This window comes from Leptopilina boulardi, unplaced genomic scaffold (assembly GCF_019393585.1).
Source record: "Leptopilina boulardi isolate dan_hultmark-lab unplaced genomic scaffold, ZJU_Lbou_2.1 LbouV2_202, whole genome shotgun sequence".
Taxonomy (NCBI): Eukaryota; Metazoa; Arthropoda; class Insecta; order Hymenoptera; family Figitidae; genus Leptopilina; species Leptopilina boulardi.
This window is the reverse complement of record NW_026137755.1, coordinates 2,348,058-2,375,134: the sequence shown is the minus strand read 5'-3', so window position 1 is coordinate 2,375,134 and position 27,077 is coordinate 2,348,058. Positions and strand designations below refer to the sequence as shown.

The 27,077-nt window shown below is 29.4% G+C and overlaps 1 protein-coding gene and 1 long non-coding RNA gene across 3 annotated transcripts in view; one reads left to right on the top strand and one right to left on the bottom strand.

Moving 5' to 3' along the window:
• LOC127278257 (protein dachsous) overlaps nt 1-27,077 on the top strand; it is a 243,245-nt gene that overhangs the window by 42,410 nt on the left and 173,758 nt on the right. The window lies entirely within an intron of this gene.
• On the bottom strand, nt 19,875-20,677 carry LOC127278263 (uncharacterized). The gene is made up of 2 exons (XR_007842468.1): nt 20,371-20,677; nt 19,875-20,042 (listed from the first exon to the last, which is right to left on the bottom strand). It is a non-coding gene; the product is annotated as an uncharacterized LOC127278263 (long non-coding RNA).

Here is a 27,077-nt window from a genome sequence, read left to right as displayed (position 1 = left end):
TAAGGACTATGTTTTGATTTGTTTTAATTAGAGCAAGTTCGTGTTTACACAAAGCCCAGCTTGCAAAGCGAGAAAAATTAGTGCAATTACAATCAACCTGCTCTTGAAAGATTTCATTCCATCTTTTATCAATATGTTTAGTTTGTGCTAATTTATCAAAGAACAGTTAGATAAAAATAATTTAATTTATATGTAAAAAAAATATAGTGCTTTATAATTTCATTTATATAGAAAAATATTTCTGTTTATGAAAGTCGTGGCAAGAAATTCGAGGCGAGTTCCTAAAAGTCATCGTTGAGTCGACGCGTTTTTAACAACACGTTCCAAGGATATTTTGTCGCCTCACCCCCGAAATATCTTCGTTCCGCTCATTCGTAATCGTTATATATATATATATATATATATATATACCGGTTGCACCGCCAGAATATATATATATATAGTGGCAAGTTTATTTTGTTGCGTCATTTTAACAATTTTAATTACTAAATTATGTATTTGTCTTATCGCAAGATTTTGTTTCGAATAATTTCGAATATTTATTTAGGAAAGTTTTTTTTGTCTCGGGGAGCAAATTTTCTATATTCGTTCCTGGCAATAATGGCCGCCGTCTTTTAGATCAGCTGATTATTAATTTACATATGCAAAAGTTTAATTGCGAATATTTTTTGCCTAGAATATAATTGCTTCGTTTTCATGGATTTATTTCGATGATTAACAAAAAATTATCTACCTTTTATTGGTAAAAAAGAAAAAAAAATTGGTAAATTAATTTGTTGCTTGAAAATTGAGAAAATATTTTACTTTCTGTGACTGGCGAATGATGAAAAATGAGAATTCTTGGAATCAGTTGGACTTCATGGATATTGCCGTTAACTTGCGAATATATCCGTGTCTTGGCGCTGAAAGCAAATTGCATGCGCACGAGGAGATATACGTGCGAGGGCCTTTTACAGGGAAAACTGAATGTTAGACAATCTATCAATCGTGTCTCTCTTCTTCACTACTCTCTTTCTTTCACATTTCTCTTTCTAGGCGTTACAAGTTATTACTTGAGAAAAATGCATGTAACCGCGATAGCTTCACACCGCGGGGGGTCACCAAAGACCCCCAGTTGTTCATTCTCTCCTCCCGTATATCCGTTATTTCTTCTTTATTCGTCCTTGCATAGATCTGTGCAAATCTTTGTTTTGTTAGCTCCTTTTTTATTCCACTAAAATTGATATTTTATTAAAAATATTTTCATCGATTTTACGTTACTATAAATATCAGAAAGAGTATAATAAGTTGAAAGTGCGGTTAGCCAAATGATGAGAAGCAGAGTAAACCACACATGAAATGTTAAAAGTGATACAGCGTGATTTATTGGTTGGTCGCAATTTTTTTGGAACTTAAAAAGTTTGCGTAGAGGTTATACGAGTGAAAGTGGTAATATACTTAAGGTACGATGATGGCATGTACCTAAAGTACGCAACTTTACCGCAACAAGATGTTTGCTGTAACCAAAAGTTATTGTATAAAAGTTGAAGAAAAATATTCCATTCCAAATGTTATAATCTATTTTTTTTTTTAAAGAACTTTTCTAAGAAACTGGTGAAAATTTTCTTTGTGTACAAAATTGCTTTATTGTTTCTTGAAAGATGCATATATAAATTGGATGGGGGTGCATCTCATCCTTTCTGTCATCGAGCACAGCATGATATTACGCGCAGACAGAAGCAAAAACCTTTGGCGGCGGCGTTGAGCTCCGATTCAATTAATATTCAAGATAAAATGCGACGCTTGAAATTTACAGCAATTATATATATATATATATATACGTGTGAGGGAGAGAGAAAAAGAGAGAGCATATGCCAAAGGGGCTGTGGATACGAATGCGGCGCAAGAAAAGACTTAGAGAAAGAAAGAGGAGGGAAGTGCGAGAGAACGCGCCTGAGACAACGATAAATCCTCTTTTAACGACGAATAAATGTCGCAGGTATCAAACCAAGAAAAATATAGTCACAAACGCAAGCAGTCTAATAGCTTTAAATATTTGCCTCGCAAATGAAAATTAAAGAAGAAAATGCTTACGATTCTTTTAAATATTTCTTTGATTTTGTTTGATGGATATGTATATGGAAAAAAAAGAAAGGTGGAAAATCTTGAGAAGCTGCTAAACGTAAACTCATTGTTGGCGGCGAGAAACAATCCTTCGCTTGAGGGAGCCACTTAGAATCGCATAACGTAATCGCGCTAAATTGTCCGTACAAGAGTCTTGCGCCTCCAGCTTTTAAAAGCTTTCTCTCTCTCTCTCTCTCTCTCTCTCTCTCTCTCTCTCTCTCTCTCTCTCTCTCTCTCTCTCTCTCTCTCTCTCTCTCTCTCTCTCTCTCTCTCTCTCTCTCTCTCTCTCTCTCTCTCTCTCTCTCTTTCTGTCTTTCTTTTGCCGGTTAGTCTATTTGAAAGTTGACTAAGATTTGATTTCATGATTGTTTAAAAGAAAATTGTTGATAAATTTTTCAAAAAAATGGTTCCATTACTGATTTTCTACTATTTTAGTAAAGAACTATGCAAAAAAGTGCTTTATGGTACTGACGACAGAGCGCGTGCAAAATAGTAGAAAGCCCTGGTATCTTTCTCGGTGTAAAGAACCGTGTACATCATCTGTAATTGCATCTTTGGTAGCCACAGGATACCTATATAACGAATAGAATCGACTATTTGTGCTTTATTTTTAAAACACTAATCTTTAAAAGTTAGGAGGGCGGAATAATTCCAATTCTCGGAGAAACATATAATGCATAATATAATAGACGGAGTTGACTCTGCAGTGACTTTGCAATCTTCCCAACATGGTAGAGGCGTATATTAGGATAAGAATGTTTAGTGTATAAATTAATTCTATGACTTTCTAAAATGGTTATTTGAAAGAAAAAATAGTTTAATTTCAGTGTTTTGCAAAATCGATACACAATCTCTTTTGCATGTTGTTTATGGCGAGTTCTTGGAGTGGCCTAATAAAGAAGATTGTCGATTGTATCATTATTGGGGAGACGTAGTGGACTGACAATTTCACTGTATGGCCCAGCAGAGTTCATGTAATGAACTGCCAAAGATTCAAGGTTCGATACTGTATATACGTTTTGGTAAATGCGAGTCTGGTTAATCTGGCACAACAAAGTCCTTGGTGTCTCGTTATCCAAAGATGAAGACGACGACGACGACGAGGACGCATCTGTTCAGCCGAAATCTCAACTTCGAATAGATCCCGTTAGCGTTACCTCCACAGTTTGTGATACGATCGGTCGTCCTTTTTTTCTCCAAGTTGTTTTCTTGAACGTTTTGCATTCAAAGGAGATTTTGAATTATTATAAAGGAATCATTTTTGTAGGAAAAGATATGACGGACTTTTTGCCGTCGGCAATATTCAGATGTAAACGCAGTAAATAGGCAATAATACGCTCGTGCGCCAGTAGGTGTATAGAAGAAATGCATTCCTGTATAAAACATATTCTATGGGTTCTCAGATAATTATCTCTGCGTTCGCGAGCTCTTTCTCTATTCGTAAGACTGTAAATTCAACGTTTGCTGTAAACGAGTGAGTCTTTTGCTAAATATCTTTGTTAATAAAAAATGTACACCTTGTTTTTATTTATCTCAACCGCGCCTCTATTCAAATTTCTTCGAGTCAATTTTCTTTGAATGTTATATAGAGATAGGAGAATTAAATTTGCAACACTCGTTTTCTATTGACACCTGAGGTTGTCGAGAATAACATGAGGCGAAAACGACTCTGGTGATCGTGTGGGTAGTGTACTGTAATAAGACTATAAAATGTCTTATTGCACATGGAAAAAAAGTCTCATATGGCGCAGTCACTAGAATAGTAAAAGATATAAAAAAAAAAACAATTTTTGAGGCACACGCTCTAGGAACTTTGATGGCAATTCGGGTGGTCTTTCTCTTGCGTAGAGAAAAAGAGGGAGAGAGAGAGAGATATTTCTTTTTTTCCCCTGGTGCGCTCGTGTCGTGTCCTTCGCTATCCTGAACCACTGCACGTTAAGGGCAGGTCAATATTCGGCAGAGACATCGCAATCAGAACTAAATTATTGGAAATCCTGTAACCATCATTACGTAAAATGTAATGAGTAAAATGCTATTTTCTTCTCGGGAATTTGATTATTTATTAAAAAACCACAAGACCAAACTTTTTTGGGTTATAATTATTAAAAAAATTGAGTAATGAAAAATTAAATATGAGCAGTTTTTCTGTAACTGCTCATTCATTGCATCCTACCTGTAACCATATTTTCTTGGAAACAAAAATAAAGAATTGTGTTTCCATTTGGGAATCGAAATATATTTATAAAATAAAGCATACGATCTCATGAATGACATAAAACACAATAAAAACTTTATTTTTCTACCATCACATTAGCACTGTTTTTGTAGCAGAAAATGACTAAATATGACAGTTTTGCCATATACTTTACGTGACTGGATGTTTTGCGATAGTGCGTAGAGATGGCGCTGCCTATGTTTTAATAATGAAGGAACAGAAATTATAAAAATTTATTACTCTAAATTTTAAAACATTCTTTTTGTGAAAACTAAAAGAAATAATATTATGTATTTTTGTGAAATTGATTGTTTTAGACAAAAATTCATATAATAAGTTTATTGTAATTAGAATTATTTCAGTATATTTAGTGTCGGTAAATTACACATACACATCTTTGATACTGACAATGTATATCAGAAACAGTAACCATTTTTTCAGAGAAATGACATAAAAGAATGTTTTTTCCATTTGGAAAAGTAAATATTAATAAAAAATAAAGCTTATGGCCTCATTAGAGGCACGGAAATTGAAAAAAACTTTATTTTAGTAAAATACGCATAAGTAGTCCACGTTGCCGAATGTGATAACTGAGCGTTACTATGACAGTGTCCAGAAACTGTAACCACTTTTTCAGAGAAACTACATAAAAGAATGCTTTTTCCATTTGGAAAAGTAAATATTTATAAAAAATAAACCTTATGGCCTCATTAGAGACACAGAAATAAAAAAAAAACTTTATTTTAGCAAAATACATCAATAGTAGTCCACGTTGCTGAATGTGACAGCTGAGCGTTACTATGGCAACGCAAACGATATATATGTACATATATCGATATATCGATAGCAAAGATCGATTCACTATAGTTGTAAAGAATAAACACAAAGGCTGTTTCCGAATTGGGATTTTTGTCGCACTTTTGATAAAGTGTATACTCAGGAAGTATGCAGTGTCCTTTTTTTCGCACGGAGAAACAAGTACACTTCATACTTCCCGAGTATACACTTTATCAAAAGTGCGCCAAAAATCCCAATTCGGAAACGGCCAAACTTTGAAAATTAATTATTATTATTCTTCCAATAAACTAGTAGAAACAATTAAAATTGTAATATAATTCAATTTAAACTGGTAATTGAACATAAATAAATTAAATTATTATTATTGGGCTAACGCACAATAGTTTCGCCAAAGTCAGTCGCGAACGAGTTGCATGTGTTAAAAAAGGACAGACATATGTTTTGTCTTTTTCTACCTCATAAACCGCGTTCGCGAACGACTTTCGCCAAAATATATTGTGCGTTGGCCCTTAGGCCTTATATACAGGTCCCGAAACGTATAAAAGTGAGAGAAATAAGAACATTCTTTGTCTCTCTCACTCTAATACGTTACCATGACGATTCTACTTATATAGCAAAACTGTGGCTGTACCCTGAGTATACGGTTCAAATGCAAGAACATGTCTCTAACCTCTAAATGATCGTGATTAATTAGTAAAAAAAATGATATCGCTTGTTTTCGTTTCAATAATATGGTTTTCAGTTGTTGGTTTATTAAAATGCGGTTGCTTCAAATTTTGCTATCAATTTTATTGCGACTAGACCTTCGCGCCAACAACCATAGCTAGGTGAAAAGAATGTTCTTAGCAACCGTTGCTTGGCAAAAACTGTCATCAGCAAACGTTACTAAGCAAAAAAATGTCCTTACAACCGTTACTAGGCATATTATATATAAATATTTATTTATATATATGTATATATATATATATTTATTTATTTATTTATAAAATATATTATAATGATATATTATATTTTATGTCAATATTATAATATGATATTTGACTAATTGACATTTATCTTTTTTACGAAAAAGAGTTACGCGCAACGTTTTGGTATGACATTTTTATAATAGGAACAACTTTAATTGACAAAAGAAAAAGAAGAAAATGAAGAAGAACGAAAAGTCAAGAGAAGAAAAAAAGACAAATACAATGACAGTGATTTGGAATATTTTAATAATTATTTTAATAATTCCAGCGATGATTCTAATGATAATTTCACCTCTGATGAAAATGATGACTCAATAAATATAAAAATTCAACATTGAAATTCATGGAAATATATTCCTCTTCCTTTTTACGATGTGATTTTTAGGAAACACTATTTGATTTGTTTCCCAATTTAAAAACTATTATTGTGCATCAAAAATTTTCAAAACAATTTCTACATCCAAATTTATGTAGGAAAAAGGCGGGTATGTTCGTCCAAAAAATGTTTCGAGTAAAAAGAAATACTTAATTTCAGTATTTGAGTATAAAAACTCTTCCATAGTACAAAGTCAACCTTTAATTATTTATAGCAAACCGATTGCAATAAAACTTTGTACATTAAATCGTTACCATACAATACTTTATTCTTAAAAACAGTTTTAAGTAATATTTAATTCCTCTCTGTTTATATTTAAAGAAATTATTAAGAAAAACGAACTTACCCTCCTTTCCCTTACAAAATGTAGAAATAAAGAAAAAAACACTTATATTTCAAACGAAAACATTTAATTATATGGATTATTATCAGGATAAACTATTTAATTTCAAATATAATAATTGCGGTTTCAATTATTAAAAACAGACACAAGTTTGTTTTTTGTTTTTAATTTTGAATCAAAAATATATGGAAAATAAGAAAAAATGTTAGGTATATCCAAAAACAGATTTTCTTTTCTTAAAAAATATTTGTTTGAATTTTTGACTTGCAAAGTATTTATTTCTATTTTGAAAAAGGGAGAATTTATTTTTAAATTGCATTTCCTGAGTAAAAAATTTTTTTTAAGAGTTAAAAATAAGAAATGTTTTTAAATCAAAAACAATATTTTGTTAAAAAGAAAAGATAAAATTTATGAAAAAATCTGTTTTAGAGAATAAAAGAAAAATTTTGATTTTTATATTATTTATTTAAATATTATTATGAGTCAAATAGATAGAATAACTTTCATTCAAATTACAAATTTTTCTTCCTCATGGAGATTTTATTTATTTATGAAGCATACATTTAATTACGATATCAAGATACAGGTATAAAACAATTTTTGAAAATTATGTCGCAGGGCTTCCCAAATGGCGTTCAATGGAACTCCATTTGAAACGCCCCGCCAGTGAAGTGTTAAATTAAAGAATAAATAAAGCTTGACTTTAAATCAAAACTTTTTGAATTTTATTTATAAAATAAGTTTGTGATTTTTTAAAAAATTTTGAATTTTAAGGGACAACGAACGAGCATGTGGTGGTAAAACGGGCGGACGAGTTTCCCGAACTTATTTAGGGAAGAAGCGACTAAAAAGCGAACATTTCGTAAATGCTATATTAATATTTATTGGTTATGTTATTATACATTATACAGGTTCTTGTACATATTCTTATACAGGTTCGTGTACAAGTACTTATAAATAAAACCATTCATGTTCTTATACAAGTACATTTGAAAAATTTTTAGATTTTAGTAACTTCTCAAATAGCATAACTGATTGCTGTAATTTTGCAGCAAGTTTGCAATTCCAATTTTCAAGTTTGCACGGTAAATTTGCTGCAAAATTGTGGCAAATAGCGATATGTGCACCCTTTTTAAACTTTGCATTGCAAGTTTGCAGCAAACTTTTATAGCAGACATGAAGAAATTTTTTTTTTACAACTTGCAGCAAATTAATTTGCAATGCTAATTATTCGCACTTTGGGCTACGCAATAGATTTTAATAGTCTTTTATTCTCCAGGTGGGAAATCAAGTAGCAAAATATTAACATATTAAAAAATTTTTTTTTTTAATTTTTCTAAAACATTTGCTACAAGTTTTCTTTATGTTTACTTAAAAAATTTTTTCAAGTTTGCTATAAAAGTTTGCTGCAAACTTGCAATGTAATGTTCAAAAAGGGTGGACATATCGCTATTTGTTACAATCTTGCAGCAAATTTATCATGCAAACTTGCTGCAAAACTATAGAAAACAGTTTTGCTATCCAGGTTATAATCATTAAAACTTTTCACTTATGTATCCTAAAAATTATTTCGCAGCATAATAGAGGCTTTTCCTCAGTCGCTTTCATAACCGTAGCAAAATGATTAACCCAAATCATAAATACGTCCTTATTAATCCATCCATTTTTTGTATATTCAATAATAGACCCATATATGTTTTTCGCGTGAGAGTATCCATAGGAATTAACCATGATTAACATGCGATTTTCCTATGAACATCATAGGACAATTGCATATTAGTCCAGTCAAGTTAGCATTTTTAGATGTTTTAACTCAGAACCTCAGTTTTTTTGCTTAAACCATTCATTTCGGGGTAAAATAAAGTAACTAAATTTGGTACATCGAAATTCTACCGGAACTTAAAATTTTTTTATGAAATATGTTAATAAAATATTAAATATTTTAAGAAATCAGTTTTTTTCAAATTGCCCCCTTCCATGACATTTTAGCATGAAAATAGTTATTATGAAAAAGATAGTGTATAAAATTAGGAATAATTTGATTAAAAAATGAACCCTGCAGCTCAAAAATTGACCGAGATATAGCTTCCGCAAAAAAACAATTTTTTCGAGTTTTTAAGGGGCCATTCATTAATTACGTACGGACGATTTTGGCTAATTTTGACCCCCCTACCCCTATGTAAGGATACATAAGATTTTTCGGATCCCCCCTCCTCCTTCTTACGTAAGTTTTTAACAATGTTAATGTATATTTAAAAAATTAATTACAACTATACAATCGAAAAATACTTGGCAAAATCTTACGTTAGAGTAGCTTCTGCCCCTACACCCAAGTTGACCCTTCTAAGATTTTATATACATACATAACTTTGAGAAACTGTATCTCGGAAATTATAAGAGCTGTTACATTGTTATTTTTTGCAAATTGGCAAAAATTTTGTCAGCTTTAACTTTCCTGTTGGTAATTTTTTCAAAAAATCATTTGTTTCAAATCAATATTGGAAAAACTGAAAATACCGGATTTTGGCTAAAAATTCGAAAAAATGGGTTTTTTGCGGAAGATATATCTCGGTCAATTTTTGAGCTACAGGGTTCATTTTTTAATCAAATTATTCCTAATTTTATACACTTTCTTTTTCATAATAACTATTTTCATGGTAAAATGTCATGAAAAGGGGCAATTTGAAAAAAACTGATTAATTGCATATATTTCTTGAAAAAATTTTAGGTTCCGGTAGGAGTTCGAAGTACCACATTTAGTTACTTTATTTTTACCTCAAAATGAAGGGTTTAAGCAAAAAAAATTGAGGTCCTGAGTTAAAACATATGATATGCCTTGTTTATCGACTGATTTGACTGGACTATATTTATCGTAGTTCAATCTCATGGATATTCTTACGTGAAAAATGTATAAATTCATCATATTATTCCATGAATCTCATGCCTATATAGCGTGGAAAATTCCACCCGTTTAAATAAAGATTTTTCATGGCATAAATCCGTGATTTTTCTCTCCTTGAGCAAGAATGTTTTCTGGTCTCTGTAAAATTACAATATTTCGATTATTTACTATAAATTTAAATTATATAAATATAATTTAGTGTAAATAAATAAATTTAATAGGAATTTAATCATTAATTATAACTGTAATAACATAGGGAGTGTACTCGTTTTTTCAGTAATGAACGATAAATATATTAATATATACTGTTTAAAAGTACAACAAATAAGGTACCCTTTGGCCATAAAAAATTTTAATTTTTAAACAAACATTTTTTTAAAGAATATTTTCAAATTGTAGTAAATTTTGAATTGAAAAAAGGTGGCCCCAAGATAAACATCTTCATAGAATGCATTGAAAAATGGGTAAAATAGGATTTAAAGATCATGTGAAAATTTTTAAGTCAGTTTGTTTTTTATCATATTTTTTTTTAATTTTAAACAATGTTTATTGTTAAAAAATAAAATTTTTTTGAAAAATTAATTTTAACGTCTATATAAAAAAAGACAAATAACCATAAAAAATGTTAGTAACTAGATTGACACATCAATTCTCTGTTGATAACTTCACAAATTTCGAAGAAGGAAAGTAAAAAATTTTAAACATATGGTCCAGAGCATTATGATGAAGCTATAGAATTGGAAATAAATTAAATAAAGAAATGTAGATGTGATGTTCATCTTAAGGCTACCAGACTGTCATTCTTCCCAATCATCACGAAAACTTGCAGCAAACTTGCCGCACTAGTTGTGCAAGTTAGGTGCCAGCAACAAAATGTCCTCTTACGGCAAGCTTTTAGGGCAACCTTGGCGTAAGCTTGCTGCAAGTTTGCAAAACTTAACATGATGCGCAGTTATAAACGGAAGCTGCTACAGCTGCGCAATACATTTTTTAACCTCCAAAGCAGGGTGCTCTTTATGTTTATTTAGAAACAAATTGTTTCTACAAAAATTTGCTGTTTAATATTATACAAGCTTGCAGCAAACTTGCAGCGCCAAAGTTGTTCTGCAAGCTGGCCGTAGGAGGACATTTTGTTGCTTGCACCAAACTTGCTACATGTTTGTCTGCAATCTTGCGCGGCAAGTTTTCGTGCTAATTAGGTTAGGACCAATAATACCATTTTTTGGAAGCCAATAAAAATTATTTATTGACACAGTATGCACTGAATCATTTCAGAATATATATATTCTACAATAAATAAATAAGTTTATTACAATATGAACCTATTCGTAATAAAAAATTTACTTGATTTTACTGACTGAAATAAAAACTGTTACTGGAGAGAAGTTATACTTCTCTAACATAATCTCTCAATTAGAAAAAAAATTGTCTTACTTCTTCTTTATTAAATCCTTTAATTCGGTTAATACTTGTATCTTCAGGTTTTATAAGACTGACGTTAGCATTTCTTTTTAAAAATTTGTTTGGCCAATCTTTCCTAGCAACTTTTTTCGTTTTATTAAAATTGTTTTTAATTTTTGCAGACAGCTCGATGCAACTTTTAAAAACTAAATGGACGACGAACCATAAAACGTATTATTTAATTTTATTTAATAATCTGCCAAAAATTTTTCTTGATCTTTTGTAAAATAACTTTTTTTACACTGGCGATGAGGAACTCTTTTTTCATTTAATCTTCTTTAGATTGTATTTTTCTGTATATTAAATAATTTTGCTGTCATACGAATTTCACAACCTTCATCTAATTCTGACATAGCAGCGGCTACATCTTCCATTGTCCATTTCCCGATTTGTGTTTTTCATTCATATACGCCCCTCTACAATAGAAAAAATTCAAATTTATATAATTTTTTGGAAAATGTTACAGTGAAAATTATAAATTTTTAATTCATAACAAAATTTCAGAACGATTAGTTGTACCTACCCATACAGCACAATATCTTGTTGTAAGCTTCCCTTGAGTTTAAACCTAAGATTCGTTAGCTTACAGCGTAAACTTCAGGTGAGGTTAAGGTGAACTGCAAATGTCCTCTCTACCGTAAGTTGCAGTGTAAGATTGTGGGCATCTTAAGTTAAGCTTACTGTAAGCTTCGCGTACGCTTACATTCCCGGTAAGAAGGAGTGGATTAAAATGGATAAAATTGAATTCAAATTGTTATGAAATTGAATACACTTTAATCCAAACGAATGTCGTTTTTGTCTAGTTTCATTTCAATTTATTTTCTGGTAAAATGACTGTTTTCAATTCTATTCAATTTAATTCTTTGAAAATTTAGTCTAGAAAACGTCTACAGTTGAATTGTTATCCTAACAGCGTAAACTGAAATCAGTTTAAAACCGTTGAATTCTGAAAAATTACTACAAAAGTTGAAATCATTTTAATTCTTGTGGTCAGAATACGAATTGTAGCAAATAAATCTAATTTAATATTGAAATCAATTTTATTACATTCCTGCAATAAAAAATATAATCAATTTAATCGCATTAAAATTGAGTTTGTTTTAATTCCTTTAAGAGAAATAAGATAGAAGAAAAACTAATCCTGTTAAATTCCGTTGTCAGTTCAATGCAATTCAAAAAATAGAAAATCAGCTTGTCATTTCAAAGATGAATTGCAGTAATCAGTATCACTTGTGTTGCGCGTCGTAGGGATATGGCGTGTTGTGTTTATTGCTTAATTGTCAAATTAAAACATTAAATCTCGAAGAATTGTTCTCAAAAATAAACAAATCGTGCTTTCATTACGTAAATGTTTTTAGTAAAAGAATATTTTAAGTGTACACGGTTTAAAGTCATTTCATGAAACTTAACTTAAATTAGATAGAAGCGTTTCTATTCTTTTCAATCCACTCCTTCTTACCGGTTTATTATTAATAAATTTTAATAAATTAATTAAACAATTGTTTATGCGCAGTAGTTTATTATAGCTTTTACGGATGCGCATTAGATTTTAATCAACTGTTCCTGTTAGGGTTGTATATCCTACATCACAATATATATATATATATATATTGTATTCAATGTAGGATATACAACCTTAACGGGAATAAATAAATCTGGTGTGAAAAAAGAGTTAAATATTAATAAATAATATTTATTAATATTAATTAACAATAGTGTAAGCTTAAAGGAAGCTTACATGAGGCTTTTACAGTAATCTTACATGGAAGCTTACATTAAAACTACACTAAGCTTACAGTAAGTTTGCGGGAAGCTTGCAGTAAATTATAGTAAGCTTAACTTAAGTTGACTACAATCTTACACTGCAGATTACAGTGGGCAATCTGAAAAATGTTATAGGAAAATTAAAATCTGTTTATCATACTATAAATTTTTTTTAAATTGTAAATTTTATTCTTTTAAGTGTTATTTAATATGAAAAATTATTTAATTAGTTGTTTCAGCAGATTACTTACGTTTTATAATTTCTATTTTGCAGAATTCAAACGACATTTATCCGTCTCAAAACCATTGGAAAAAATGTATCTCATTTATTTTTGAAATCCGTACTCCTTATTGAACAACGCTCTCCTGGTAGGTCTTTAAGCTGATTCTGAATGCAATGTACCACTCATTTAAATTTAGTTCACATATCAAATACAATGAATCCTTACTCAAATGAAAAGGTACATTGCACCATGTACTTCTTCTTCAATTTAAAATGTTAATCTGTTTTGATAATGCAATATAATATCTTATGTAATTAAATATATATTTAAAAAAAGTATATCGACTCTTATTGATAATTGCGATACACAAATTTGTGAATCTTACTCATACACATGCAAGTATGAATTTCTTTAACTTTACAAAAGTTAAAAATGGAAAAGAACTTTTAGCAATGTTCATTTTCAGCAATTATCATGGTAGTAAGTATTGAACATCCATGCAAATACGTTTCAATACTAACATTCGTGATTTTTATTTGCAAATATGCGAATGATTGTTATACACGTGCAAGTATAAATATTGCAATTACCTTAAAATTAAAATAGATTTGAATGTACACTTATTGATAATTGCGATTCACAAATTTGTGGATCATTCTCATACACATGCAAGTATGAATTTCTGTAACTTTACAAAAGTTAAAAATGAAAAAGAACTTTTAGCAATGTTCATTTTCTGCAATTATCATGGTAGTAAGTATTAAACATCCATACAAATACGTTTCAATACTATCATTCATTATTTTCATTTGCAAATATGCGAATGACTGTTATACATGTGCAAGTATAAATGTGGCGATTAACTTAAAATGAAAAGAGAATTGAATGTACTTTTTTTATAATTGTGATTCACAACTTTGTGAATCTTTCTCATACACATGCAAGTATGAATTTCTTTAACTTTACAAAAGTAAAAAATGGAAAAGAACTATGAGCAATGTTCATTTTCAGCAATTATCATCGTAGTATGTATTAAACATCCATACAAATACGTTTCAATACTGACATTTGTCATTTTTGGTTGCAAATATGCGAATGATTGTTATAAACGTGTATTTACGTTTCTTTAAATTAAGTTAAAAGATATAGCATAGGGGTGTTAATTTTTTTGTGGAAACCGTTGTACTTGCCTTGAATTCAAAATCTTAGTATAGTGCTCTCTCATAACTTGAGCATTTTCTGAAAAATTTTCTTTTGTCATGTCTAGGCCTAATAATACACTAACTGCCGCAGCTGAAGCGTAGACACCACAACTAGTACCATCTGGCTGCATGCAAGTCAAAATTTGAGTTATATCACTTTGCTTAATATTTGGATAACGTTTGGAGAAATACGTTAGCTCTTCTTTTGACAATTTTATACCAGATAAACTATCGTAAATGAATAATTTTTTTTTTTTTTTACTGTAATGACATGTTCTCCAGTGATCAATACAGTTACCACCAATTATTTGAACGTCTTCATCATTTTGACATTCTCTTACTGAATTTAGAATAGACATGTTCAAGACACTTAAAAATTCAAAATTTTTGTACTTTTCTCCCAACAAAGCCAGAAAAGTATCCAGATCTTGATCGTCTAACTTAACTTTAACGTTTAAAACATTTTTCTTGATGTTTTCAATGTTACCGGAAGGGTTTGCTAATAACATGTTAAGACCTATTTGCTGCGTTTGTGGAGCAGTATCATTGTTGGGCAAAATGATAATTTCATCGTCCTCAGGAACAAACGTCTTTGTTTTGGCAATCGTCTTTATTTTTTTCGTCTCAACATTATTTTCAATATTACTATCAATCTCCATTTCTTTTATTATTTTTCTTTTTGCCGCTTCTCTTTTTTTAGCGACAGTTTTAGTGAGAATATTGGCCTCAGGATCTATTTCTACTTCCTTTTCAACTATTTCCTCTTCTGATGATATTTTGTGATAGTCAAGAAAGCATTTGGGTTCTCTAATCTTCCTACTTCGTTTAACTCGACTGTCTACAATTTCAGGAAGCAAACATTCATTGTAGAAGCTAATTAATTTCGGTTCTATTTTCGTTTTCCAGAAATGATCATCTCTAAAAACTGGACTAATTTTAACATCTTTATCCGTCCAAAGCATAAGGATAGCGCTTCTTCTTTCGGTATGATGCATTTGTCCTTGTATTTGATAGTAGTAATGATGATTTTTATTTAGCAAATTCGGGTGCTGTGGATCATAAATTTTTTTTAAGTCTTTGCACTGAGTCAGTAAGTCATCAATCAACAAGCCTTTTCCTCGTACTGGACATTTGATTTCAACACAACAGCCTTTTTCAACTCTATATATTAAAGGGGGCCTTTTAATTTTAGCAAGTCCCAGTGTTGAACTCATTTTCAGATCCTCCAAATTTGCGTCAATCAATCCATCTGGAGATGCTCCTAAAAACTCGTGAACAGGATCAATCCAAAGACCCGTACGTTTCACTTCAAAACCGACTAATTTCTGTAAGGTCATTCTAGCTTCATCTTCGTGTTGAAGACCATAATTCATATTAGCATTAGGCTTCTTTCCACTGTTATACAGCATGTCACAAACAACACGACTGCGGCTAGTTCTGTCTAGCATTCGACAAATCTCTCCATATATACTGCTTGTAATCATTTTCAGACGAGTAATAAGCCAATTGTTACATTTATATTGATCAACAGTATTTTCAACAATTTGCAGTCTATTTTCTTGATTTTCTTTTAACATGTTCAGTACTACTTTCTTATGAATACTTAATTCAGGATCCTTCATATCAGGTTTTTTTGCTTTTAAGCCATAGTCCTTGTCAGTAGCTATATTGTGCCTCGTGAATCTTCGTTTTTTGGATTTATATGATTTATTTCTTTCTACTTTTGCTATTCTCTCATTTTCAACTTTGGTGACCGTTGCAGGTACTGTCTTCTCCATATGCTGAATCACGTTTGATTGAACACGTTTAGTAAGACATTTTAATGCTGCAGCATGAACTCGGCCAGTAAATGACCCAGAAAAGCAGCACAGAATCCTTTTTCCTGCAATGTATTTACAAATGAGAGAATTAAAGTTCTCTGCTAAATTTGTACTAGTTTTCAGGTACAAGCTTTTTGCATTTAAAGTGAGATTTCTATGCAAGTCAAAAAGTTCACTCATAACTCCATATTTTTCTAAATACGGTACATAATTTATTTCATCTTTGGCTTCAATACCAGCACACGGCCATCCACCAAGTTTTGCACAATTTTTATGATCACCAAACACGTGAGATGGTACATTTAGAATCTCGTCTCTCAGTAATTCTAAATCCTCGTCTAGACACAAATTTTCGCCTTGACTTCTAATTCTATCTATGACCTCCATAATCACAAAATGTATTTTCAAGCCAAAAGTACTGACAAAATTGTACCATTTTTTCTCAATTTTAGAAAGTCCTTGTTTTTTTTCTAAAGACTTGATCGCGTAATAATGGTTCTTACACTTATGATTAATATCCTCAAACTTTTCTACCACAATTCCAAATTGGTTATATGGATTATCTGTGAGGACACCATTATAAACGCTGCTATCTCCATCACCAATGAGATACTTATAAACCAATTTGTGTTTTTCCCAGGATTCGTGGAAAGCTTCAACAATGCCCTCCGTCTCCATTAACGATGAGCTTTTATTTAAAGGAAAGTTTTTATAGCAGACATGATCATCGATGTATTCTTTTCTTGAATTACATTTTGCACATGTTTTGCATTTCACTTTTACACATAAAGGTTTCTTTGTATACTTTCCTATTACCACCACACTACCTGCAAGTGAATCAAACGCACCTTTAGCATACGTTCTTTGCATCCATGCACCGTCACAAATGACCGTTGTAAAAATTACTTCAGTCGTTGTTCCGTCTGCAGTTACGTAATATACTACGTTGCCCAATTCTTTGCACAGACGTTTTTCGTTTTCAATATTTTCACGTAAAGCTTCTTCACTTGTTTCAATTATTGACATAACAATTTTTCGTTGAATTGACATGTACGTTGTTGATGACATGGTTGGAATGCCTGCAGGTGCCAATAATTCTTGCATATTTGAAAACCCAGAACCAGCAGTTAGGCATCCAAGGACAATAGCCTCATTAATGTTCATCTGATTCGAATCTTCTGGTTGAGACATGTGCTTTATGGTTACCTTGCAGGTCACGCACTGCAAAAAAACGTCTACTATAAAACCTCTTTGTCTTATTTTTGACAATTCCCATTTATTATAGGTGCATGATGGTTTGTGTAAACTGACATCGGTAGCTTTGCTGAGCAAATCTTGGATGACATGCTCATAGTGAACAATGCGGCAACCATTCATTATATCCCACATTTTTTTTTCATTAGGAACTTGATTCTGAAGATTCTCGGTCTGTGGTTCTTCATTATGGCTTTGAGAAAAATCAAGATCCTCTTTGATGTTCGACGACGAAACTTCTTCCGAATGTGCAATCATAATATTTGATTTGCATTCGGAATTCTCATCACCTACTATGGCGATTTCATTAATTTCATTTTTTGTAGGTAACTCAATGGCTTCTTCAAAAAATTTACTATTTGAATCGTCACCATCGATGGAAGAAGCATTTTCGGAATCCATTACAACATATTCAATTGTCTCTTCAATGATGTCAGCGTCAGAATAGTCAACTTCTGAACATTCGGATGATTTAATTTTATTTTCCTCCTTACATTTCTCATCATTTTCCACATCTTCCTCTGGAATCTGTGCGTCTGCATCAGCAAAAATGTACTCGGGAAAGTCAAATATTAATGCATCGCTATTAGAATCCAAGCATTGTTCAGTTTTATTGGAAGCAATGATCATTTTATGGTTACTAACCAATGCTTCGTTTTGCATGGCAGAAGAATATTGTTTTGCCAATATTTCTTCTTCTTCCTTTCTTTCCTTCGCTTTACGCCTGTAGGGTTAAGCATTAATAATTAATGAAGACTAACACTAAGAATTTGTGGTTAAATAAGATAAAGAATTATTAAATTTCAAGTGAATAGTGAGAAGCAATTTATATAGTAAAAAAAGTCTTTTTGTGCAACACCTGCAAGAAAACTGCTACTTTACTTTAACCTAAATGCAGCACAAAGTTGTTGATTTCTGCATCCTGATAAAGTGTGCAGCAAAGTATACTTTGCTGCACACTTTCAGGCATATTAGATTAGCAACTCAAGCGGAAAGTAGCATTTTCCAAAAGAGATTGATTGCTGCTCTCGCTTCGCTCGAGCATCAAATTACAATCTTGTAGGAAAACAGCTTCCTTTTGCTCTCGTTGAACAATGTACTATTTCTGAATATTTAGATACTTAAAACTTGTTACTCAGAGGTTCTTGTGGTCACTAAGTTGAATTTGTGCTCGGTAGTTGTGTAAAAATGTAACGTAAATTCATTAACATATGAGTAAGATTTCCTAAAGCTGCATCCTTGTTTATCGTCAAGCTAAAGAAAATTAAGGAACCCTTTATGCTTTGGTAGACTATAATGATACTATAAAGAACAGCAAACAATTTCTTAAAATTTTTGGTACCGTAGAGGGCGAAAAAGTTGTTTATCAATTCGAAGAACTTTTTAAAAAATCGGACAAAGGTCCTCACTATTATTTTTTTGAAATCTTTCTTAAAGTTTTTTTTCTCACTACTCGCATGAAATGAAACAATTTTTTATAAATAATATAAGTTAAAAGAATGCGAAATGTACAATGTTTAGTAGAATATATGTCAAACATTTTTAATTCATTATAATTTAAAATAAAATGTCTATTAAAAATCATTAACCTTCGCGCTACCGAAGTTTTTTTGTATACGCGGACTACCAGGGGCCACCCGTAGTGACCCGAACGTTTTTTTATTTTTATGTTGCACACAAGACATAAATTCATCAAGATTTTTAGATATAATAGGGGTAAGGGGTCGTCCATATACCACGTGGACAGTTTTGGGGGGAGGGGGGTTCGTCAAAAGTCCACGATTGTCTACGAGGGGGAGGGGGGTCAAAGCAAATGTCCACGTGGACCCAGTAAAAATTAAATTTTATTTATTATGTTTTCAGATATTCCTGGCATAAATATTTAAATTCTACCATATATTGTATTTAGCTATAGTGATCGATAATTTAAGATTTGTTGCCAAAATATTTATGTATTTTTAGTTTGTAGAGTAATTTAAAATATTTTTGACAAAAATATCTTGACGCTACTTAAAAATAATGGTATTTAGTTGGTAAACGTTATTCTAAGATGTGTTACCAATGTGATTGTTATGTGATTCAACCAAAATGTTTTTTTGCTAGTAAACTTGAAAATTATTTTTGTAATTAAAAGAAACAGTGACTAAATGTTTTCTAATAACTATACCTTCGCCAGACTGGAGATTTTTTATATACGACGGTGACGGGAACCCACCCAGGGTGGCTCAAATGTTTTCTTGTTTGTGCATTGAAATAAAAACTTGGAATCATTCAGTTTTTTTCTGAAATTGGTATATGTTACCAAATAATATATTTTATTAATGTTTTGTTGATTTTTGATTTGTTTAAACAATTTATTATTAATAATTTATTAAGGGGGGAACACCAGTTGTAACTCAAAAAATAATGCTTTTTTCAAGAATATTTTCCAAAAGAACAATGAATCTTTTTAAAGAATACTATTTATTAGTTAAAAGTACATGTAAAAAGCTGTAATTTAAAAGAAAAAAAAAATTTTTTTAACAAAAACTTTTGGAGATATGAGCCATTGAAGTGGCGTCTTAAGAAAAAAGGCGAATTGCGGTGACCAGCATTCTGCAAGTATACTTCGTCTGAAATACAAAAATGAAATTGATTTACATTTATTATAAGATTATCTAGTTCGTGATCGAAGGATTTAAAAAAAAAAAAAAATTTGACAAAATGGCGACCTGTCAAAGTCAAAAGTATGATTTTCGTTAAAAAAATACGGTCGATTTTCAGCTATATAAAAAAAAGTTTTGATTAAAAAAAAAAATCCTTCGATCACGAACTAGACTTATATGTGTAAATGAAGCACACTAAATTTTAAATAAATCGGTTTAATGGTATTCGAGTAATCGTGGTCACCGACTTGGAAAATGTCATTTTGAGAAAAACGCATTAAAAGTTTCAACTTACTTTTTTTTGTTCAGAAGAAATTTTGTTTCTAAGTTACAAAGAGTCATCGATTCCTGGACCATATAATAACTCTTCCGCAGTGGTTGCCGTTTCTAAATCATAGGAAAAGGCCATCTGTCGTTAGGGTCAGGTATGGCTGGCCACCTTGTATGAAGCCACGGGACGCGCCGCTGCAGTGTTCTGTATATCTCATTTATTTTTCACCGGATCAACTTTGAAATTTACAGACACATTTCTAAATATGTATACTTTAAGAAAATGCACCAAAAAAAAAATCGATTTTTCGAAAGTTACAACTGGTGTTCCCCCCTTAATGTATCTCAAATGTACATAGATAGTAGCAAAATTTTATAAATTTCTTACCTTTTCTTCCAAGTTATTAATTTAAAGATTATAAATATAATAAAATATATAATTAAATTTGCAATAACTATTATTATAAATTGTTTAAACAATTTATTGTTGTTATTTATTAACTTTTTTTGTTTTGCACCTAGAAAGATGCCGTTTTTTTAATTTTGCAATTTATCAAACCGAATATAATAAATGATAAATTTGATGTGAAATTATTAATTCAACAATTGTTTAAACAATTTATTGTTGTTATTTACTAACTTTTTTTATTGCACCTAGAAAAATGCCGTTTCTTTACCTTTTATGATATTTAGCTTATTAGATTGCAAAACTTGAAAAAGACTGTATCTTTCTAGATCAGATGAAAAAATGTTAATAAATAACAACAATAAATTGTTTAAACAATTGTCGAATTAATAATTTTACATCAAATTTATCTTTCATTATATTCGGTTTGATAAATTGCAAAATAAAAAAGGCATCTTCTTAGGTACAATACAAAAAAATTTAATAAATAACAACAATAAATTGTTTAAATAATTGTTGAATTAATAATTTCACATCAAATCTATTATCTATTATATTCGGCTTGATAAATTGCAAAATTAAAAAAAGTGCATCTTTCTAGGTTCAGAAGAAAAAAAGTTAATAAATAACAACAATAAATTGTTTAAACAAATAAAGAATGCATATTTTTATATCCATTATTTGACAATATAAAACTCTTACAGTGAAAAGTCTGGATGATTTAAAGTCTCTTTGTAAAATATAATTAAAAAAATAAATTTTTAAAATCTCCGTACATACATTGATAAAAGTTATAAATAATCAAGAAGAAATGTTTTTAAAAAATTTATGTTTTTACATTTTTTGAAAGTTCTTTAGATTTTGTTCAGTGACTTAAAATGGCAATTCATTTTAGGCAAAACTTTAGAAGTTATGACAATTTCAATTCGGTCTGACCCACCCTGACAAATCCGGCTACAAAATTCAAGGAGATTTCATGGTTTTCAAGGTAAAAAAATTAAGGATAATTCAAGGTTTTCAAGGTCGCTGGACCTAATTTTAGTAATTGATGCAAATCTCGAGTAGATTTTAAACATTCTTTATCGCTGGGTAACCCCGGGTGGCCCCGGTAGCGCGAAGGTTAAATTACTAAAAATGCAAAATTAAATAAAAAATAAATTCTGTACAGGGTTGCTTCGCTTTCAAAAAACCTGGAAATGTCAGCGAATTTTATTTGGTATTGAAAAATCAGATAAAAAGTATAATGCACGTGGATAAAAAATAAAATCATCCAAATTCATTACAAATTACGTCAAAACGTTGTAAAATTCAATTATTTTTTAATTATTATACACTGAAATAAAAATTTATTTGATTCAAATACTCGATTACTATTAACTAATATCAAATAAATATTTATTTGAACTAATAATTTCTATATTTGGAACAAATACCATTTAATTGACTCAAATAATAATTATTTGATACAAATAAATATTTATTTGATAATAGTCAAGTAATCGAGTATTTGAATCAAATAAATTTTTTTTTCAGTATATCTGAACTCTCAAGTATTTCTAAAAAAAAGTAAAACAAATAAAATCCACGAAATTAAAAAATTTGTGTGCTTATATTTCTATAAGTTTCGAAAATGCATTTTAAAGGTTACATTTTAGTAATTAAAGTGTGAAGAGAAAAAAAATAAGACTGTTATGCAATTAAGAGAAAAGAAAGACCGATTAATATAAGAGATAAACATACCCAATTATACAAAAATTTAGAAATAATATAAATAATAAAAAATCCAACAAATCAAAATCTTTCTCAGTGTGATGAAAATTTAAAAAACAAGTAAATTTTTTATTTCCAAGAATTTAATTAATTTTATATTTCTTCTAAAATAATAACAACAGTATGTATTTTTAAAAAATTGTAATTATTAAAACAATTGGATATCCCACATTAATTTAATTAAATTATTCTTCCCTATAATAAATCCCTGTACAAGAAAATGTACTTGTTCAGCAGCTGAAAATGTACCTGTTCTGGTGACAACATGTACAAGATTTTTTACAATTACGGCACCAGAATTTGGAAGAAGTTCTTGTACCAGAACTTGTACAAGATCTTGCACAAGTTTTTGAACAAGTAAATCTATTTAATAATTGTATACAAAAAAATGTACATGTTCTTGTACAGGTTCATTTATGTCTTCGTTTAGTAAAAATTAAAGACTTTAAAGGCTTCAATGAACTTGTACAAGAACATGAACGGTTTCATGTGTTTTGTGGTAGTCACGATATCGTATGACAGCTTTATCCAAAATCAAAGAAGCAAATATTTTCTGTTAGTAGGTAAGTATAGCTCGTAATTGAATGATAGATTTTTAAAAATATTAAAATTTGAATTTTTGGCAGTGTTTTGTGTCAAAAATTACGTTTTTTTGGACCATTTACATCATGTAAAATCCGTTGTAATCAACAGAAAAAAAATCCTTCGTTCAAGCACTAGACAATACTATCTAGAAGAGGTGTGCTAAATTTCAGAAAAATCGGTTCATTATAATTTTTGAAAAAATCGTGACTACCGGCTTTAAAATTGGAGTTTCGAGGAAACAGCGTTCAAAGTTAAATGATATAAACATCGGATTTTCTTTTTTATTTCATCGAATTCGTTTAAAAATATTTACTCTGGACTAAATAATTAAAAGTTGTAAATTCAGATGTTCATTACATGAATATTTTGCTTCCTCTTTACGATCAGCCAAAAAATTTGCTTCCTCGTGGAGAAAGCATTAACATTGAAATAAACATAAATAAATAATATAATAATATAAACATTTGAGAATATAAAATTTTTCAGCTAAAATATGAATTTTTGATTTTTTAACTTTCATTAATTCTTTAAATTTAAATCAAATGTATACTTCATATATATCAATCGATTCGATTTAATACAAGGAATTAAAATATTTCATGTATACACTTGAATTTAAAAAAAAACAAAGTTTTATAGCTAAAATAAGAATTTTTGATTTTTTAAATTTAAATCAAATCTATACGGAAAGAAGACGAAAAAAATTTTTATGGGGTATTTTTGAAAATCCTTTGGTCAATTTTGAGATATTAATGTGATAAATAAGCCTACCAAATTTTACTCAAATCCATTAAAACCTGTTAAAGTTATCGTGTTCACAAAAAGGGGTCCACACACACACACATACATCCGGACAATTGATCAGGATCTCATATAACATGTTTCTATATAGAGAAAAATTTGTTTTAGCCATTTTGAAAATTTTTATAAACGAAAGGACTACAAAGGAAAGGACTAGTTCAAATCAATTGAACTATCACGGAGAAAATCTGAAAGCACTGATGTGAGTATTTTTTCTTACAAAACTGGCTACTGAGTAAACCAAAAAATTAAATTTCAGAGTTCTAAAAGTCCTCCACACAGCACTGAATGCTCTGCAGAAAATAATCACAACTTTTTTTGGCAGTAATCAGAGTTTCGTTTCATATTAGTTGACAACAGATTATTCAGAGCTACGAATGTAGCAATAAATTCTTTGCTCGAAGTCGTGACTGCTGTTCTCACAGCTGTGAGAACTGTGTAGAATTATTTTTTTGAATTTAGAAAACAAAGGAACGTTTAACGTCAATTAATAAGAAGATAGCCATAGTTATTTTTTCTTGTCAAATATTAATTTTAATTGACATGTTTATAAACAGTTAATGAATAACAAAAATGAAGACTTTAAAAAGTCTTTTTAAAAACTATCGCTTTTTTAAAAATTTTTCAATTATATAGCAAATAAAGTTATTATATAATAATGAAATAATAAATAATTATTTTTAAAGTAGATTATTATTGGTAAATTTTAAATATTTATTTCTATTTCACAAGTTTTTATATTTTAAGATTTCTTAGCTATTATCAAATTACAACCTAATCTAAATTTATAGATAATTATGATTAAAAAATAATAAGTTTTAACATTATTATTTTAAATATTTATTTCGTGAATTAAAAAAAGAAATTATTATTTCTTACGTTTATTAATAAAAAGTAATTTGTTTAATATTATTAAAGTTTATTACTTATTATTTAATTAAATATAAATAATTTTAGTCAAATAATTTGTTTCTCATAAAAATATTAGAAAACATCTAAAATTGATTAAAATTGTCTTGAGGGCTTGTTTAAAATTGTTATCTATTTTTTATTAAAGGTTAAATATTCTTTTATTTTTTTAATTCAAAAAAATAATTCTACACAGTTCTCACAGCTGTGAGAACAGCAGTCACGACTTCGAGCAAAGAATTTATTGCTATATTCGTAGCTTTGAAAACTCTGTTGTCCAATAATATGAACCGAAATTCTGATTACTGTAAAAAGAATAGTGATTATTTTCTGCAGAGCATTGAGTGCTGTGCAGAGAACATTCAGAGCTCTGGAATTTAATTTTTTGGTTCCCACAGTAGCCGGTGCTGTGAGAAAAAATACTCAATGCTTTCAGATTTTCTCAGTATAGATGCCGATCGAAATAAAAAGCGTTTTCGAAAATTATTTCTTTTTCCTAAAGTTTTAAAACTAACTTCTTAGAACTTTGTGAAATTATTCTTTACATGTTATACTATCAAATAAAAAAAACGATTTTTTTCCATGTAACCCCTTAACCACAAAAAATTGAAATAATCTTAAAATTTTAAATAATTTAATAAATAAAAAAAAGGATAAGAAAAACATATACCTATAATATACAGAATATAAACTTTCAATACAAATTAATGTAAGTGATACGAAGACGAACAATTTAAAAAAAGTTACTAGTAATTTATATATTTTTCATAAATGTGTTTTATACATAAGGTCACATTGATTACGAAAACCCATGATTTCAGGGCAATGAACACTCTCACTTGTATGTTTTTATTTAATCAAAAATTTTGTTTAAAAAATAAATCTATAAAATTCAATTTTATTCTCATTTGCAATATCTTTATGGTATTTTAATCGTAAAAATACACCTGTATAATTAATATTATCGTTCGAGATCAAAAATTCTAAAACATCTTTCCAAAATTATCATTTTTCGAAAAGGACTCAATTCAAACTATTTCCAATTTTGTGTTTTAGTATTTTTATATAACACTTATGTGAAAATACTAAAGATTGTTTACTAAAAATTGTTGTATTTTCACATAAAGAATATAGCAAACATGATAGAATGTTATTTTAATTGAGCTATTTTCGAAAAATAAAAAAATTTGAAAGATGTTTTACAATTTTTGATCTCGAACGATTATGTTCAGTATTTAGGTGTATTTTTACGATTAAAATCCAGTAAAAATATTAAAAGTCGGAACAAAGTCAAGTTTCATCAAAATGTTTGCGAAAAATGAAATTTTCATAATAACAATTTTAAACAATAATTTTCAAAATTATTTGTCTAAAAAGGTAAAATACAACAATCTTCAGTATTTTCACTAAATCTAGAGAAAAGATGTATTTGTCTCAGCACCAACTAGACTTTTTATTTGTTTAAAATTAATTTTATTTGGTTTGAATAAAATTTTATTTGGCTCAAAAATATGTTTTATTTATGTTGAATAAAATTTTTATTTAAAACTAATAAAAAGTCTCGTTGATGCTGAGACAAATATACGTTTATTTAACTCAAATAAAATATACTTGGTTTAAACATAATATTTCTCTGGGTGTACAGATAATGAATTATGAAAATTTCTGGAATAAATAGTTCCTTGTAAGAAATCTCATTTTTCGAAAAAAATAGATGTAACTCGATTATGTTCATACTTGTAATATTTTTATTGTATTATAATCGTAAAAATACATGTGAACACTGAAATTCATCCTTGGAAAGTAACAACCTGTTTTAAAAAACGAGAAAACATCGTTTCATTCAAAAATTTTCATTTCTCAATACAAGTTCAATTACAGTAATTTCCTATAATGTTTTCGTTTTTTAATGTAACCCTTCAGTGAAAAAACTACAGATCGTTTACTAAAAATTGTATTTTCACAAAAAATCACATAAAATATAGCAAACATGATAGGAAACTATTTAATTGACTTTGCATCGGAAACTGAAAATTTTTGAAAGAAGTTTTCTAATTTTTTATCGTGAACGGTAATATTCAATATTTAGGTGTACTTTGAGTATTAAAATGCAATAAAAATATTACGAGTCGGAACATAATTCAGTTTTATTAATATTTTTTCGAAGAATGGACTTTTTCCATAAAAACGATTTTAACTAACAATTTTCACAATTCATTGACTAAAAAATAAAATACAACAATCTTTAGTAAAATAAAAAT